Source organism: Hyperolius riggenbachi, chromosome 3, assembly GCF_040937935.1.
Source record: "Hyperolius riggenbachi isolate aHypRig1 chromosome 3, aHypRig1.pri, whole genome shotgun sequence".
NCBI classification, from domain to species: domain Eukaryota; kingdom Metazoa; phylum Chordata; class Amphibia; order Anura; family Hyperoliidae; genus Hyperolius; species Hyperolius riggenbachi.
The window spans coordinates 383329326-383344063 of NC_090648.1; the positions used below are offsets into that span (position 1 = coordinate 383329326).

The 14738-nt window shown below is 46.0% G+C and overlaps 1 protein-coding gene across 2 annotated transcripts in view; it reads right to left on the bottom strand.

The window, feature by feature from the left end:
• PIK3C2G (phosphatidylinositol-4-phosphate 3-kinase catalytic subunit type 2 gamma) overlaps positions 1-8769 on the bottom strand; it is a 194458-nt gene extending 185689 nt beyond the window's left edge. Inside the window, exon 1 of one of the 2 annotated variants that reach the window (XM_068277370.1) lies at positions 8292-8769. The gene's annotated coding sequence lies outside the window, so the exon portion shown is untranslated. Of the gene's footprint in view, positions 1-7573; positions 7756-8291 lie in introns of those variants that run through there. The other variant, XM_068277371.1, reaches the window with a different exon arrangement.
• Between the last annotated feature and the right edge of the window lie 5969 nt (positions 8770-14738).

Consider the following 14738-nt stretch of genomic DNA (forward strand, 5'->3'; position numbering starts at 1 on the left):
AATTGTGTTTTTTCACAAAGTGTCATTTTCCGCTAACTTTTGACAAAAAATAAAATCTTCTATGAACTCACCATACTCCTAACGGAATACCTTGGGGTGTCTTCTTTCTAAAATGGGGTCATTTGTGGGGTTCCTATACTGCCCTGGCATTTTAGGGGCCCTAAACCGTGAGGAGTAGTCTTGAAACTAAATTTCTCAAAATGACCTGTGAAATCCTAAAGGTACTCATTGGACTTTGGGCCCTTTAGCGCAGTTAGGGTGCAAAAAAGTGCCACACATGTGGTATTGCCGTACTCAGGAGAAGTAGTATAATGTGTTTTGTGGTGTATTTTTACACATACCCATGCTGAGTGGGAGAAATATCTCTGTAAATGGACAATTGTGTGTAAAAAAAATTAACAAATTGTCATTTACAGAGGTATTTCTCCCACCCAGCATGGGTATGTGTAAAAATACACCCCAAAACACATTATACTACTTCTCCTGAGTACGGCAATACCACATGTGTGGCACTTTTTTGCAGCCTAACTGCGCTAAGGGGTCCAAAGTCCAATGAGCACCTTTAGGCTTTACAGGGGTGCTTACAATTTAGCACCCCCCAAAATGTCAGGACAGTAAACACACCCCACAAATGATCCCATTTTGGAAAGTAGACCCTTCAAGGTATTCAGAGAGGGGCATGGTGAGTCCGTGGCAGATTTCATTTTTTTTTGTCGCAAGTTAGAAGAAATGGAAACTTTTTTTTTTTTTTTTCTCACAAAGTGTCATTTTCCGCTTACTTGTGACAAAAAATAATATCTTCTATGAACTCACTATGCCTCTCAGTGAATACTTTGGGATGTCTTCTTTCCAAAATGGGGTCATTTGGGGGGTATTTATACTATCCTGGAATTCTAGCCCCTCATGAAACATGACAGGGGGTCAGAAAAGTCAGAGATGCTTGAAAATGGGAAAATTCACTTTTTGCACCATAGTTTGTAAACGCTATAACTTTTACCCAAACCAATAAATATACACTGAATGGGTTTTTTTTTTTATCAAAAACATGTTTGTCCACATTTTTCGCGCTGCATGTATACAGAAATTTTACTTTATTTGAAAAATGTCAGCACAGAAAGTTAAAAAAATCATTTTTTTGCCAAAATTCATGTCTTTTTTGATGAATATAATAAAAAGTAAAAATCGCAGGAGCAATCAAATAGCACCAAAAGAAAGCTTTATTAGTGACAAGAAAAGGAGCCAAAATTCATTTAGGTGGTAGGTTGTATGAGCGAGCAATAAACCGTGAAAGCTGCATTGGTCTGAATGGAAAAAAAGTGGCCGGTCCTTAAGGGGTAGAAAGCCCTAGGTCCTCAAGTGGTTAATGCTGGGCATACACAGCTCGACGCAGGCTTATCAATCGAGCCACTGATGGCTCGATTGATAATATCCGACGTTTCCGATGACCGCAGGGATCGATTCCGTGCTCGATACCCGCGGGCGTACAATAGCGGCAAATCGAGTGGAAGATAAGAAGCGCCGGCGGGAACGAGCGAGAATCGATCCGGGCGCACACGTGGACGTGACGGGAGTCGATCTGGCGGCTAATCGGCCGCCGGATCGACCCGTGTATGCCCAGCATAACAGAAAATTGTATGGTGTGTACCTAGCATAAAATAGGAGGAGGCAGTTTGTGAACTGGAGTACCGGAGGACTCCTCCATATCCGCAGCAGACCATCGTTAGTAAACTGGTAGTCCCAAGGCACCTTATGTCATCCTGTCCTCTCTCTTTGACAGCAATGTATCTATTTTTAATAGTCTTTTCTCTCCTTCTAGCACCTCTTTGATTCTCTCCCTCTGCTAAAGCTTTCCCTGTTTGGCCATTATTTTACACTCTCCTTCTGCCAGCTTGAGATCTTGGCAACACTTTGTGTGCTGTGTCTTGGTTGCAGTCTCTTTTTCTTCCCAAGATAATTTGCACTCTCTCTGTGACAGTTTGAACCATCTTTATCCCAAGACATAGCGCTGTCTTTCGACATTTTTTTTTGATGCTTCACTTGGTGCTCTTGCTCACTTGCTGTGGCATTGGCTGGATAGTAGGCAGTTAAAATGTGACAGATGACAGGTTTTGGGCCAGTCCATCTTTTTAAGGGGGATTCTCAGGGCTTTCTTTGTTTTCAACAGCATTTCCTGAACAACAGTTGCAAAATCTAACTGACATAATAGTGTGCAAGTGATTAGGGAGGCCGGCTGGTATCTTGCTATTTTGGTGTAACAAGTCTGGAGGCAGCTGCGGCGAACAGCGTCGCCACCGCAGCTGCCTCCGTGCCCCTGGCTGCTCCGTCCGTCCCGGCGTTTAGCACGCCGAGGACGGAAGTGTCATGGGCCCATAAGGTCGCTGTCTCGCGCGGGCGCGCGCACAGACAGGACCTTTATGCTAGAAGGAGGCTCGTCAGCTGACCTGCTGGTCAGCTGACGTCAGAGGAGACTCACGGCGCCCCGGATTGGCTGGCTGCAGGGGGCGTGCCAGTGAGGTCTCCTCTGCTTCTTAAGCCTCCGGGCTTCATTCAGCCGGCGTCTGCTGTCGTGAATACATCCTGTGTTAGCGCTCAGAACTTAGACTAGATCCCAGGTGTTGAAACCAAGGACTTCACACCTAGACTAGGATATTATTTATATTGCGATTGATATTCTGTGTTTGACTCTGGCTATACTCTGACTCTGCTCTAAGCTTACCGATTCTGTACCTCTGCCTATCTGCCTAACGTTGCTGAACCTCTGCCTGATTACCGATTACTCTTCTGCCTCACGATTCTGTACTGAAACCAACCTCTCTGTTGCCAAACCTTGCCTGTCTGACCATTCTACTCACCAGTGGCTCTCGCCACTGGTGAGGTGTGCTATATACCCACCAGCTCCTCTGGTGCGGTATCGCTACTCTTCCTTAAAGTGACCAATAGTACCTTGCCAGCTCCACTGGTATGGTCTAGCTAAACTATTAGGTCACGAGCTCTGCTAATTAGATTGTCACTTAAACTGATAGTACCTTACCAGCTCCTCTGGTAAGGTTTTGCTAAACTACACAGTTGCCGTGACTGATGGTACCTTACCAGCTCCTCTGGTAAGGTCTGACCTATTTATATGGTTTCTGTAACTGTTAGTACCTTGCCAGTTCTGCTGGTCTAGCCAAACTATACAGTTACCGTATCTGTTAGTACGTTCCCAGAACCCCCGGAGGTCTGGCCGTATTTAGCAGTGCCTTGTAGCTAGTGCCAGCCAGCACCTCTGAAGGGGCCTAGCCTTATTGGTTTCTGAGGCTCATCAGCTCCACTGATGAGCACTCGTTAATTATTCATTATTCTCACCAGCTCCACTGGTGAGGCGTTGCTTAGTGACTTATATACCTTCCCAGCTCCACTGGAAGGTTTAGCCAAAACTATCCGAGTCACTTGTATTACCTTTCCAGCTCCACTGGAAAGGCCTAGCGTAGCTTCTCTTGCTACCTGGTTAACTAGTTCCTTGCCAGCTCCTCTGGTAAGGACTAATCAGTGTTCACTAACCTACAGTACAGTCTTAATCACCCGCTCCTCAGGTGATCATTATTTGCAGTACTGTTTGTTTCACCTGCTCCTCAGGTGTCCTCTAGGCTGCAGCACCGTCTTAATTACTTGCTCCTCAGGTGATCACTAGGCTCCAGTACAGTCTGAATCATCCGCTCCTCGGAAGATTCTATCTCCTCAGTATCAGTATCCCCAGCTTGCTGGGGCTTGAACGCTATTATGCAGTCAGTGTACTGATTGTACCTCACCAGCCCCTCTGGCGAGGTCTCGCAAAACTATTAAAGTTACGGTTGCACCAAGCACTACACACTCAGCTCCTTGTGCTGCTATACTGGTATTATTGGTGATTCTGCAGATCACACATAATCAGGTATAGCGTCTGTATTCTTTGGTGATTCTGCAGAAATCACCAAAGAATCAGACGTCTGAGTTGCGGCACCCAACCGTTACATTTGGCAGTTAAACTGCTGTTTAGGAAATTCTGTTGAAAACAAAGCAAACCCTTGAAATACCCTATGAGGAGATGGATTGTCCCAAAATCTGTCGGTTCTGTCAGATTTAAAATGCCTACTTTTTTTCGCGATAGTGGTCCTTTAAGCACTTATTCAGTAAAGAGTCCTTGGGTAAGACTCTTAACACTGCAGGGTGGCCTACTGAGCATGCCTTTAGTGGCTGCAGCTCTCAAGCGCTCTGAGTCTGACAGCAGAAAAGGGCTATATAAATGTTAGGATTATTATAATCTTGCAGTCTCTCTCACTCTCTTGCACTTTGTGTTCTCTCTTTCTCTACAGTATTCATTATTGATCCAATAGAGATATTTGGCCAAAAATGCAAATCAATCCCAGTGGGGCTGATATGAATATTTGAATTTTCCACAATATTTGCCATAATACATAAAACTAAAAATGTAATATATATATATATATATATATATATATATATATATATATATATATATATATATATATATATATATATTGTATCATTATGTATATATATGCTGAGCTGGGCAATAAGTGCAAGAGGTGAGCATAGCTGGGAACACATAATGGCTGAGATGTCACCATCTAAAACCAAGGGAGGCACAAGCATTCAGCTGTGAGAAAGAAGTGCCCTGGTACTTGTTACTTAGATGCCTCAGCACCACAGGCCTGAGATATAAAAGAATTCATCAGGGGAAGGAGAAAGGGACCATCGAGCTATGACTGTGGGTGGAGTGCAGAGCTGGGGAGATCTATCTATCAAATACTTTGAGATTTAGAGGAATCCAGTATAGCTGTTGAATGGGAGCCCCTTGTAAGGGTTAGTTTCCTATGGGGGTGATTCTGCCCAATCCCACACACGTGAATCTAGATCTGGAATCGCATTGAAATAAAAAGGCTGCTTCCAAACTCGCATGCCTGTAAAAAGAATGAAGCACTGCTTTAGAATTCCGGACACTGCACCCAGGGGAGGACTGGGACCTTTTGGCCTGGGGGGAAAACACAAACTAGAGGCCCGTTTTCATGGCAGCCCCAGCCCAAATGACTTCACACACGTGTCCCACGTGCTATGTGCCGGAAGTCACGTGGGAAATACAGCAAGGACACTCGAGGGACAGCATGACAGGTAAAGTGTAAATGCACTGGCACCAGGGGCACATAATACATTTTGAGTTAAAACGGTCGGGGTTTCTATCTCTTACACAAGTCCTGCAAGCAGCCCTTCTGGAGTCTAGAGTCTGTCTGCAAGCAGCCCTTCTGGAGTCTAGGGACTGTCAAAAACTTTTCAACTTAGACAATATGTTATGTAGCTGTGCACATGCAGTTAACAATGGTGAGAGACCAGACAGATTTTTTCCCACGGACCCTGCAGGCAAGCCTCTGCTCTGTATCATGCTGTGTATATTTACTAGCTTGCCTGCCCTGCAATTGCTCTGTAATTGGGCGTTTATTTCCCTCTTTCAGCCTAGTTTTTCACATTGCCTTACACAAAAACCTGAATTCACCAGGCACACTGTCAGCCCTAAATCATTAAATGAGAGGCAGCCTGGGGGGAAATCTCCCCCCTTCCCCCCTGGCCAGTCCTCCCCTGACTGCACCCGACTGCCATAGCCGTGCATGGCATGGCTACAGAAATTCATAGTGCACAACTGCCGGTGTCCGTTTCGGAGACCTTCGCCCGGCATTCGTGGAAACCCGGCCAAATGGGTGCAGCAGGTGTGCAGAGCTAAGAAATCAGAGGTGCAGAGATCTCACCACTGGAGTCTCTAAGAGACAGGAACCCAGAAGGGGGCAGTCCCGCCTCCCTGGTTATTGGTGTGGCATCTGTGTAGAGCTATCATGTCTGACTTCCTAAAAGTGGTATTATACTCCCAAAGCTAAAATTTCAGTAACTACTCTTAGTTACATTAAGAACATTTGAAAGGATTCCCAAGCCATTCCTTTGTCTAAAAACATGACTGAGAGCAGTACAAGATAGCTTATCTCTGGCTCATCAGCAGATGTAATCGACTGAAGCTCTCTGAGGCATGTGTCTTCACTCTGCACCCCTCCTTTTCTGCTGAAGTGACTCAGTTGTTGCCAGGGCAATGTGTCTATTCAGCAGAGAGAGAGGGGCAGAGTCACATTCAACCAGCCAGCAATGATTACAATTGCCTTTCCCAGTTATCACAGATAAGGAAGCTTCTACTGCTCTCTGAAGTGAAAAACATTTTCACACTCAACACTTGGGAATACTTTACTATAATGTTAATTTTGGGAGTAATGGCCTTTAAATGTGTCCCTTAATGATTCAATCTTGATTGTACAATCTTTCCATTTCTATGTAAAATAAAAGAGACTAAATTATCGATTCAAAGTATATTTAATCAGTTTACCCTGCTACAGCATAGATGTGGTAAGATTGTACAATCAAGATTGTATCATTGATATGCATCGATTAGTAAATCTAGCAAGGGAAGGGATGCCCCTGGTAGTGAAATCAGTAGGTGTTCAGATATCTCAACCCCAGCACAGGTTGGAGAGTCATTGGTAATAAGTGCAGCAGGTTTGTAGAGCTTGGAATACAGAAGAACAGAAATCTCAACCGTTGGGAGTCCCCATGACACAGACTACTTTCTAGTTTTCTCCTCATCCTCAGCTAAAACCTGATTTACCAGCTTATGGTGGCGCTGATAATCACTATGTGTCCTTTTTAACACTCAATCTCTGTTCATTCTCTTGTATAATCTGAGAATATGCGTCAATTCTGATTATACTTCCCTATCAAGAGTCAGTGACAAGAAGTGCCATTATGTGGAGCCTGTCACAGAGTGTCCCCAAGCTACTATTGTATGTGACAACCGTGGCTGCCTCCATACTGATAACAAAGTGGCAGCCTGTGTAGCCTACATATACATAATACACACATACTGTACTTACAAACACACAGTGCACAATGTATAAAAACACACAAACACTTACACACTGAACATATGTACACACACACACTGTATATACACATGCTGCACACACATACATACACACGCGCACACACACACACTTATATACACACTGTACAGTACATACATCTAGGTGCACACTGTAACTACACATGCTGCAAACACAGATGTACACTCATCAACTGTAAACACTGTACATACTGTATGTACTTACACTGTGAACATTTACACACCTTGTACACAAACATACACACAGAGGCGGGACAAGGTCCTTCAGCACCCAAGGCTGAGACAGCAAAGTGCGCCCCTCCATCCCTCCCACCCCAGCCTTCACACATTGATTGCTATTAGACTAATAGGTGCCCCAGGGCCCCCAACACCTTAATCTCTAGTTATCTGGCTTGCAGTCACTGTCATGTATCCCCTTTTCTTATTTCTTTCTGCTTCAAACACAATTGGGAATGACAGCTGAATGAATTGTGCGCCCCCTCCTACACTGCGCCCTGAGGCTGGAGCCTCTCCAGCCTCTGCCTCGGCCCGGCCCTGCATACACACACTATGCACTCGCAGCACCTACACAAATGGTTATTAAAAAGACAGCTGTATCCTTACCAGTGCATGGTATAGTGTCATCCCAGCAGAGTGAAAGCAGAGCAATGTGTGACTGAAGTAGTATTACTAATAGCAGCAGCAGTGTTACTGTGTGACAAGTGTGTCACTCTCAGTGTGTGACAAGTGTGTCACTCTCAGTGGGGACTTCCTGTGCTTTCCTCCTCCCTGTGATTGGACTCTGTACCCTGGTAGAACTGGTTATGTTTGCAGTAGCTAATGGGAGGTAGAGTTAGCGGTAATATAAAATTAGGACTTGAGAGTCAGGATTGGTTGATGACACCTGGATGTGAGAGGAGTCACTGACATATAAGCAATCAGAAGGAGAAGGGTCACACACAGTCTTCTTCAGAAAGCCGAGCCCTAATGGTGGGTCGACCCAACTCCTCTGGTCCATATCCATCCTTGCTTACTTATGTACCAATAAGTATACGTGTTTTTTTATATGCCTGCTTTTATGAAGATTTTAATTACAGTTGTGGAAGTTTTACTGATCATATAGAGAGTTGCCCCTGGAAATTGTGCAATATAGAGGGAGCTGTGCAACATAAAGACTGAACTGTGCTGTGCAGAACATATGTCAGGCAGGAATACATACCCAGGAAGTATCTGCTGAAAGCAATGAATATCAAACAGCTATGTGCAGAAAACAAATTAAACTTTATTGCATATCTTCCTAACTTTGCTTGCAGGGAGTCACAACTACCCGTGTTTCACTCACCTCCTGGCTTTTAGACAGAGCTGGAAATTCATTGCTGGTGATGAAAAGATTAATGATTCATTAAGAGATAGAAATCTTCAGATCATGGCAGAAGGCAGCTGCAGCGTGTTATGATGAGTTTTATGTAGGTGGAGCTGAAAGTCCAGAGGGAAGTCTTCGCTTTCACTGGAAGTTCCATTTAGACACTAGAGATGGGAAGTTCGGATCTTTTCAATGATCCGGATGATTCGAATCGGATCATTGAAGAGATCCGGATCTTTGATCCGAATCTCGGATCATTTTACTACGGAAGCATTCGGGGGTGAAATGAACAGCAAGACAGGTCTGTGGACAGGAGAAGTGGAGGGGGGTGGGCACACAGAGAAGGGGAGAAGATGGACAGAGGGCACCCATGTCCCCTCTCTCTCATCTACCGGTCTCCCTGCAAGGCTGGCTCCCCAGCCTCCCCTTCAACAGAGCGATCCATCTCTGCTCTGCTTCCAGGAGCCCGCTGCACGCTGAGAGGGGGCGTGTCGCTCCTTGGCCCGCCCCTTTTTCGATCCAAATCACTCATTTTGATGATTCGGATGATTCGACTCACAAAATAGATTCGGATCAAAGATCCGAATCGTTCATGATCCGGACAACACTATTAGACACTGCAGCTTTCATACGCTGCCTGTGGTCTGACAATTTTAAAGTAGTTTTTATAACTTGATCAGCCCCTGCAGATGGCAAAACCACGACACCGGGACATGGACTGCTGCTTTCTATGGCAGGGAAGTGTTGAAGCTCTGACGCGGAAGAATGTTCTGTGCCACCCAAAGCTTAGATGCCAAAATACGCCCCACTTTCCCACCCACATCTTAGGACGACACACATGAAGGAGACTCGCTGTGCACACAGTGCACAGTGTGTGTCCCTGGCTACAGCAGACTACAGTTTGAAATGAGCACAAATTGCACAATCGTAAGGTACATACTGTTGTTTCAACTCTCATGATCAGCAGAATTCAAATAGGTTTCTGTCCTACAGAAGAAAGGAGATTTCTTTCTATAGGGGCCCACACACTGGTCGATTTTAGCCATCGATCGATTCTATGGAATCTATCAAATCTATTGATTGATATGTGGCCGAATTTGATCTACCTGACAGGATGAAAAATCCGGGTCGATCTGCTGCTGGCAGCAGTTCGATGGCCCATAGAGTTGCATTGGATCTAATGGTCCAATAATGCAATTAGATTGATTTTCAATAGATTTCATTCTGAAATCTATTGGAAATCTGTTCCTAGTGTGTGGCACTCATCAGATAGATTCCTGTCAGATTCGACTTGACAGGCATCTGACAAATCTATCGGATGGTCAAATCTGCTGCAAATCTATAAGTGTATGGCCACCTTTAGTCACACTTCAGCCTACAGTGTCGAAAATCGTATGCATCCGAGCAAAGTTCACCTCCCATTCATTCGCCAATAACTTTATCGCTACTTATCACAATTAATTGATCTATATCTTGTTTTTTCCGCCACTAATTTGGCTTTCTTTGGGTAGTACATTTTGTTAAGAATTATTTTTTTCTAAATCCATTTTAACAGGAAGATTAAGAAAGAAATGGAAAAATTCATTATTTCTGGCCATTATAGTTTAAAATTAATACATGCTACCGTAATTACAACTCATGTATTTTATTTGCCCATATGTTCCGGTTATTACAATGTGTAAATTGTGTCCCTATCACAATTTATAACGCCGATATTTTATTTAGAAATAAAGGTGCATTTTTTCAATTTGCGTCCATCACTATTTACAAGCTTATAATTAAAAAAATATATAAGATACTCTCTTGACATGTATATTTAAAAAGTTCAGACCCCTAGGTAACTATTTATGTTTTTTTTAATTGTAATCTTTTTAATGTATTTTTTTATTAAAAAATGTATTTGGGTAATATTTGGTGTAGGAGGGAAACAGATAATTTTAAATGTGAAATAATGTAATGTAATGTAAAAAATGTATGTGGGTGTAGTTTACTATTTGGTCACAAGATGGCCACAGTCAAAAAAGTCCTGGAGCATTACGATCACGCTACCAGGAACTACAAGGAGGCTGTGAAATTTTTTTTTTTTTTTTGCAGAAATACCGCGGACTCTGATTAGAGAACGTCGTTTTTTCTGCGGGGGACTTAGATCGTTGAATGAGAATTATATTCCCATTCACTGATGGGGGGGGGGGGGGGGTAACGGCAGGCAGCGGAAGCGCGCGCGATTGCACACTTCAGGCAGCGGCAGCTGCACAGTCTATCTGGACGGATATATCTGTCCAGATCGACTTAAGATATCGGAGGAAAATAAAAAACAAGATCTACTTATCTGGGGCTTCATCCAGCACCTGGTAACCAATATGTCCCTCGCCACAGCTCCAGTGTCCCAGGATCCCCTCCGTTGCAGATCAGCATCTTCTACAAGTGATTGGCCATACTATTGTGCTTGTGCAGAACGCTCCCGGCTACTGGAACGGGTGCCACGCCGATCGCGCTCCAGTGGCAGGGAGCATTCTGCACAGGCACAGTAAATTCAGAAGATGCCGATCTGGCGAGGTTGGTATTTGCAACGGAGGGGATCCGGGACACTGGATATGCGACGAGGGACATATCGGCTGTCAGGGGCTTGGATGAAGCCCTGGGTAAGTAGATCTTGTTTTTTTTTTTTTTTCCTCTGACGTATCCTTTAAGTTGGCCATACATGTATTGATTTGTCTCCTCTCGATCAAAAATGAGAGGGTTGATCGAACTGTAATCAGTCAGATGCCCATATACAGGAATCAACATCTGAAAGTTCACCTCGACTAGGGTAAATCTTGGCACGCAGTGAGTATACTCCAAAGTAATCGAGTCATTTTTGATTGAAAACCCACAGAATGCATTAGATTTATGCACAATCAAAAGAAATGTTCCACCACATCCAGTCTTTTTTCGATTTTACCCAAATTTGATCATTTTTGACCAATTGGACACTATGGGCCTGATTCACAAAGCGGTGCTAACAGTTAGCACGCTAGTGAAAAGCCCTTTATCACGCCTAAACTCAGTTTAGGCATGATAAGTTTAGGTGTGATAAGTTTTTAGGCGTGATAAGTTTAAGCACCAACTGGGTTAGCACCGCAATGCACAGCTGATCAAAAGTTTTGCGCTAGCAAAGTCTGGTGCACTTTGCATAGAGTTTAATGGAGCTGCTTTGCGTGCGGGACTTTGCCCGCGATCTAAACTTATCTAAACTTATCATGCCTAAACTTATCATGCCTAAACTTATCATGCCTAAACTGAGTTTAGGCATGATAAAAATGGTTATCACGCCTAAAGTCTTTAACTGGGTTATCACCGCTTTGTGAATCGAGCCCTTGGTGTGATAAGTTTAGGTGTGATAAGTTTAGACATGATAAGTTTAGGTGTGATAAGTTTTTAGGCGTGATAAGTTTAAGCACCAACTGGGTTAGCACCGCAGTGCACAGCTGATCAAAAGTTTTGCGCTAGCAAAGTCTGGTGCACTTTGCATAGAGTTTAATGGCGCTGCTTTGCGTGCAGGACTTTGCACGCGATCTAAACTTATCTAACCTTATCATGCCTAAACTTATCACACCTAAACTTATCATGCCTAAACTTATCATGCCTAAACTGAGTTTAGGCATGATAAAAATGGTTATCACGCCTAAAGTCTTTAACTGGGTTATCCCCGCTTTGTGAATCAGGCCCTATATGTGCAGTTCAATTAACAAATCACTGAAAATCTTCAATCTGACATGAAAATCACACGGTGTATGGCTAGCTTAAGGCTACTTTCTTAGCAGCTTGCATTGAATTCCTGTGTAAAAACTGGATCGCAATGGAGGTGAAAAGTTGCATCGCATGTGTAAAACGTACAGTACACCTAAATGATGCTGCACTGCAACTGTTAACGTGCACGTTTATGCAGTACTGCACTGCATACAATAGAATTGCATCACATTAGCAAAGCGATTATATTATATTACATTACATGTGATTATATTGTCAGACCCAATGCACTGCAACCAGTGGCGGACACAGCCAGCAGTGGGCCCCTGTGCAAAATTGTAATTGTGGGCCCCCTATGACCTGCGGCGCGCGTAGCGCGCCACGGCAAAATATGGGCGTGGCTACAACCTGCGGCGCGCTAAGCGCGGCGCGGCAAAAAATAGTGGATAGAACCTGGGGCGCGTAACGCCGCGGCAAAAAAATGGGCGTGGCAATGACCGGATGAGGGCGGAGCTAACTGTAACTTAAAGCGAACCCGGGGTGAGGGTTTATTTCCTTTTAAACAATACTAGTTGCCTGGCGGCCCTGCTCATCTATTTGGCTGCAGTAATAAACTGAATTACACCAGCAACAAGCATGCAGCTAATCTTCTCAGTTCTGACAATATTGTCAGAAACCCCTGACCTGCTGCATGCTTGTTCAGGGTCTATGGTTGAAAGAATAAGAGGCAGAGGACCAGCACGGCAGCCAGGCAACTGGTATTGCTTAAAAGGAGAGAAATATGGCAGCCTCAATATTATTCTCACCTCAGGTTCCCTTGAAAAGTGCAACGCAAAGACAGTGGGCCCAAGTTTTGGTGACCCTTTCCCCAGAAAATTCACATAATTGTGCAGGTTTTCTCAAGAAAATACACATATATGCCCAGAAAATACGTGCAATCATGTCGGCAGATATGCCCAGAAAATACGTGCAAACAAGTCGGCAGATATGCCCAGAAAATACATGCAATCAAGTCGGCAGATATGCCCAGAAAATACGTGCAAACAAGTCGGCAGATATGCCCAGAAAATACATGCAATCATGTCGGCAGATTTGCGAAGAAAATACATGCAATCATGTGGCAGACCTGCCCAGAACATACACCTAATATAAATAAAACAAAAACATTTACTCACCTGCAGCAGCAGACCTCCTGTCCCAGCCTCCATCCGGCGCGCAGCTCCCATGGGTGGTTGGGTGGATAGGTAGCCTAGTGGGTGGGTGAGTGGGTGGGTGGGTTGGTAGCCTGGTGGGTGGGTGGGTAGGTAGCCTGGTGGGTAGGTAGCCTGGTGGGTGGGTGGGTAGGTAGCCTGGTGGGTGGGTAACTAGCCCGATAGGTAGGTAGGTAGCCCGGTGGGTGGGTAGGTAGATAGCCTGGTGGGTGGGTAGGTAGGTAGCCTGGTGGGTGGGTTGGTAACTAGCCCGGTAGGTAGCCGGGTGGGTGGTTAGGTAGGTAGCCTGGTGGGTGGGTTGGTAACTAGCCCGGTAGGTAGCCGGGTGGGTGGTTAGGTAGGTAGCCGGGTGGGTGGTTAGGTAGGTAGCCGGGTGGGTGGTTAGGTAGGTAGCCTGGTGGGTGCGTGGGTAGCCGGGTGGGTGGGTAGGTAGCCTGGTGGGTGGGTTGGTAACTAGCCCGGTAGGTAGCCGGGTGGGTGGTTAGGTAGGTAGCCGGGTGGGTAGGTAGGTATGAAGCCTGGTAGGTGGGTAGCCGGGTGGGTGGGTAGGTAGGTAGCCGGGTGGGTGGTTAGGTAGGTAGCCGGGTGGGTAGGTAGGAAGCCTGGTGGGTGGGTAGGTAGCCGGGTGGGTAGGTAGGTAGCCGGGTGGGTAGGTAGGAAGCCTGGTGGGTGGGTAGGTAGCCTGGTGGGTGGGTAGGTAGGTAGCCTGGTGGGTGGGTTGGTAACTAGCCCGGTAGGTAGCCGGGTGGGTGGTTAGGTAGGTAGCCGGGTGGGTGGTTAGGTAGGTAGCCGGGTGGGTAGGTAGGTAGGTAGCCTGGTGGGTGGGTGGGTAGCCGGATGGGTGGGTAGGTAGCCTGGTGGGTGGGTTGGTAACTAGCCCGGTAGGTAGCCGGGTGGGTGGTTAGGTAGGTAGCCGGGTGGGTGGTTAGGTAGGTACCCGGGTGGGTGGTTAGGTAGGTAGCCGGGTGGGTAGGTGGGTAGGTAGCCGGGTGGGTGGTTAGGTAGTTGGGTGGGTGGTTAGGTAGGAAGCCTGGTGGGTGGGTAGGTAGCCGGGTGGGTAGGTAGCCGGATGGGTGGTTAGGTAGTTGGGTGGGTGGTTAGGTAGGAATCCTGGTGGGTGGGTAGGTAGCCGGGTGGGTAGGTAGGTAGGAAGCCTGGTGGGTGGTTAGGTAGTCGGGTGGGTAGGTAGGAAGCCGGGTGGGTAGGTAGGTAGCCGGGTGGGTAGGTGGTTAGGTAGCCGGGTGGGTAGCTATCCGGGTGGGGGGCCCGACTCCTATCCTTCCTCCCTCCCTTCCTCACCTCGGGGGGCCCCCTCCCGATATGCGCGGCGGGAGAGCGAGCGGCAAATGCAGGAAGTCTTCAGGGCTCTCCAGGCATCCGCTAGAGGCCCAGCCGCTGAGTCTCCAATATGTCTCCAACTGGAGACATATTGGAGACTCAGCGGCTGGGCCTCTAGCGGATGCCTGGAGAGCCCTGAAGACTTCCT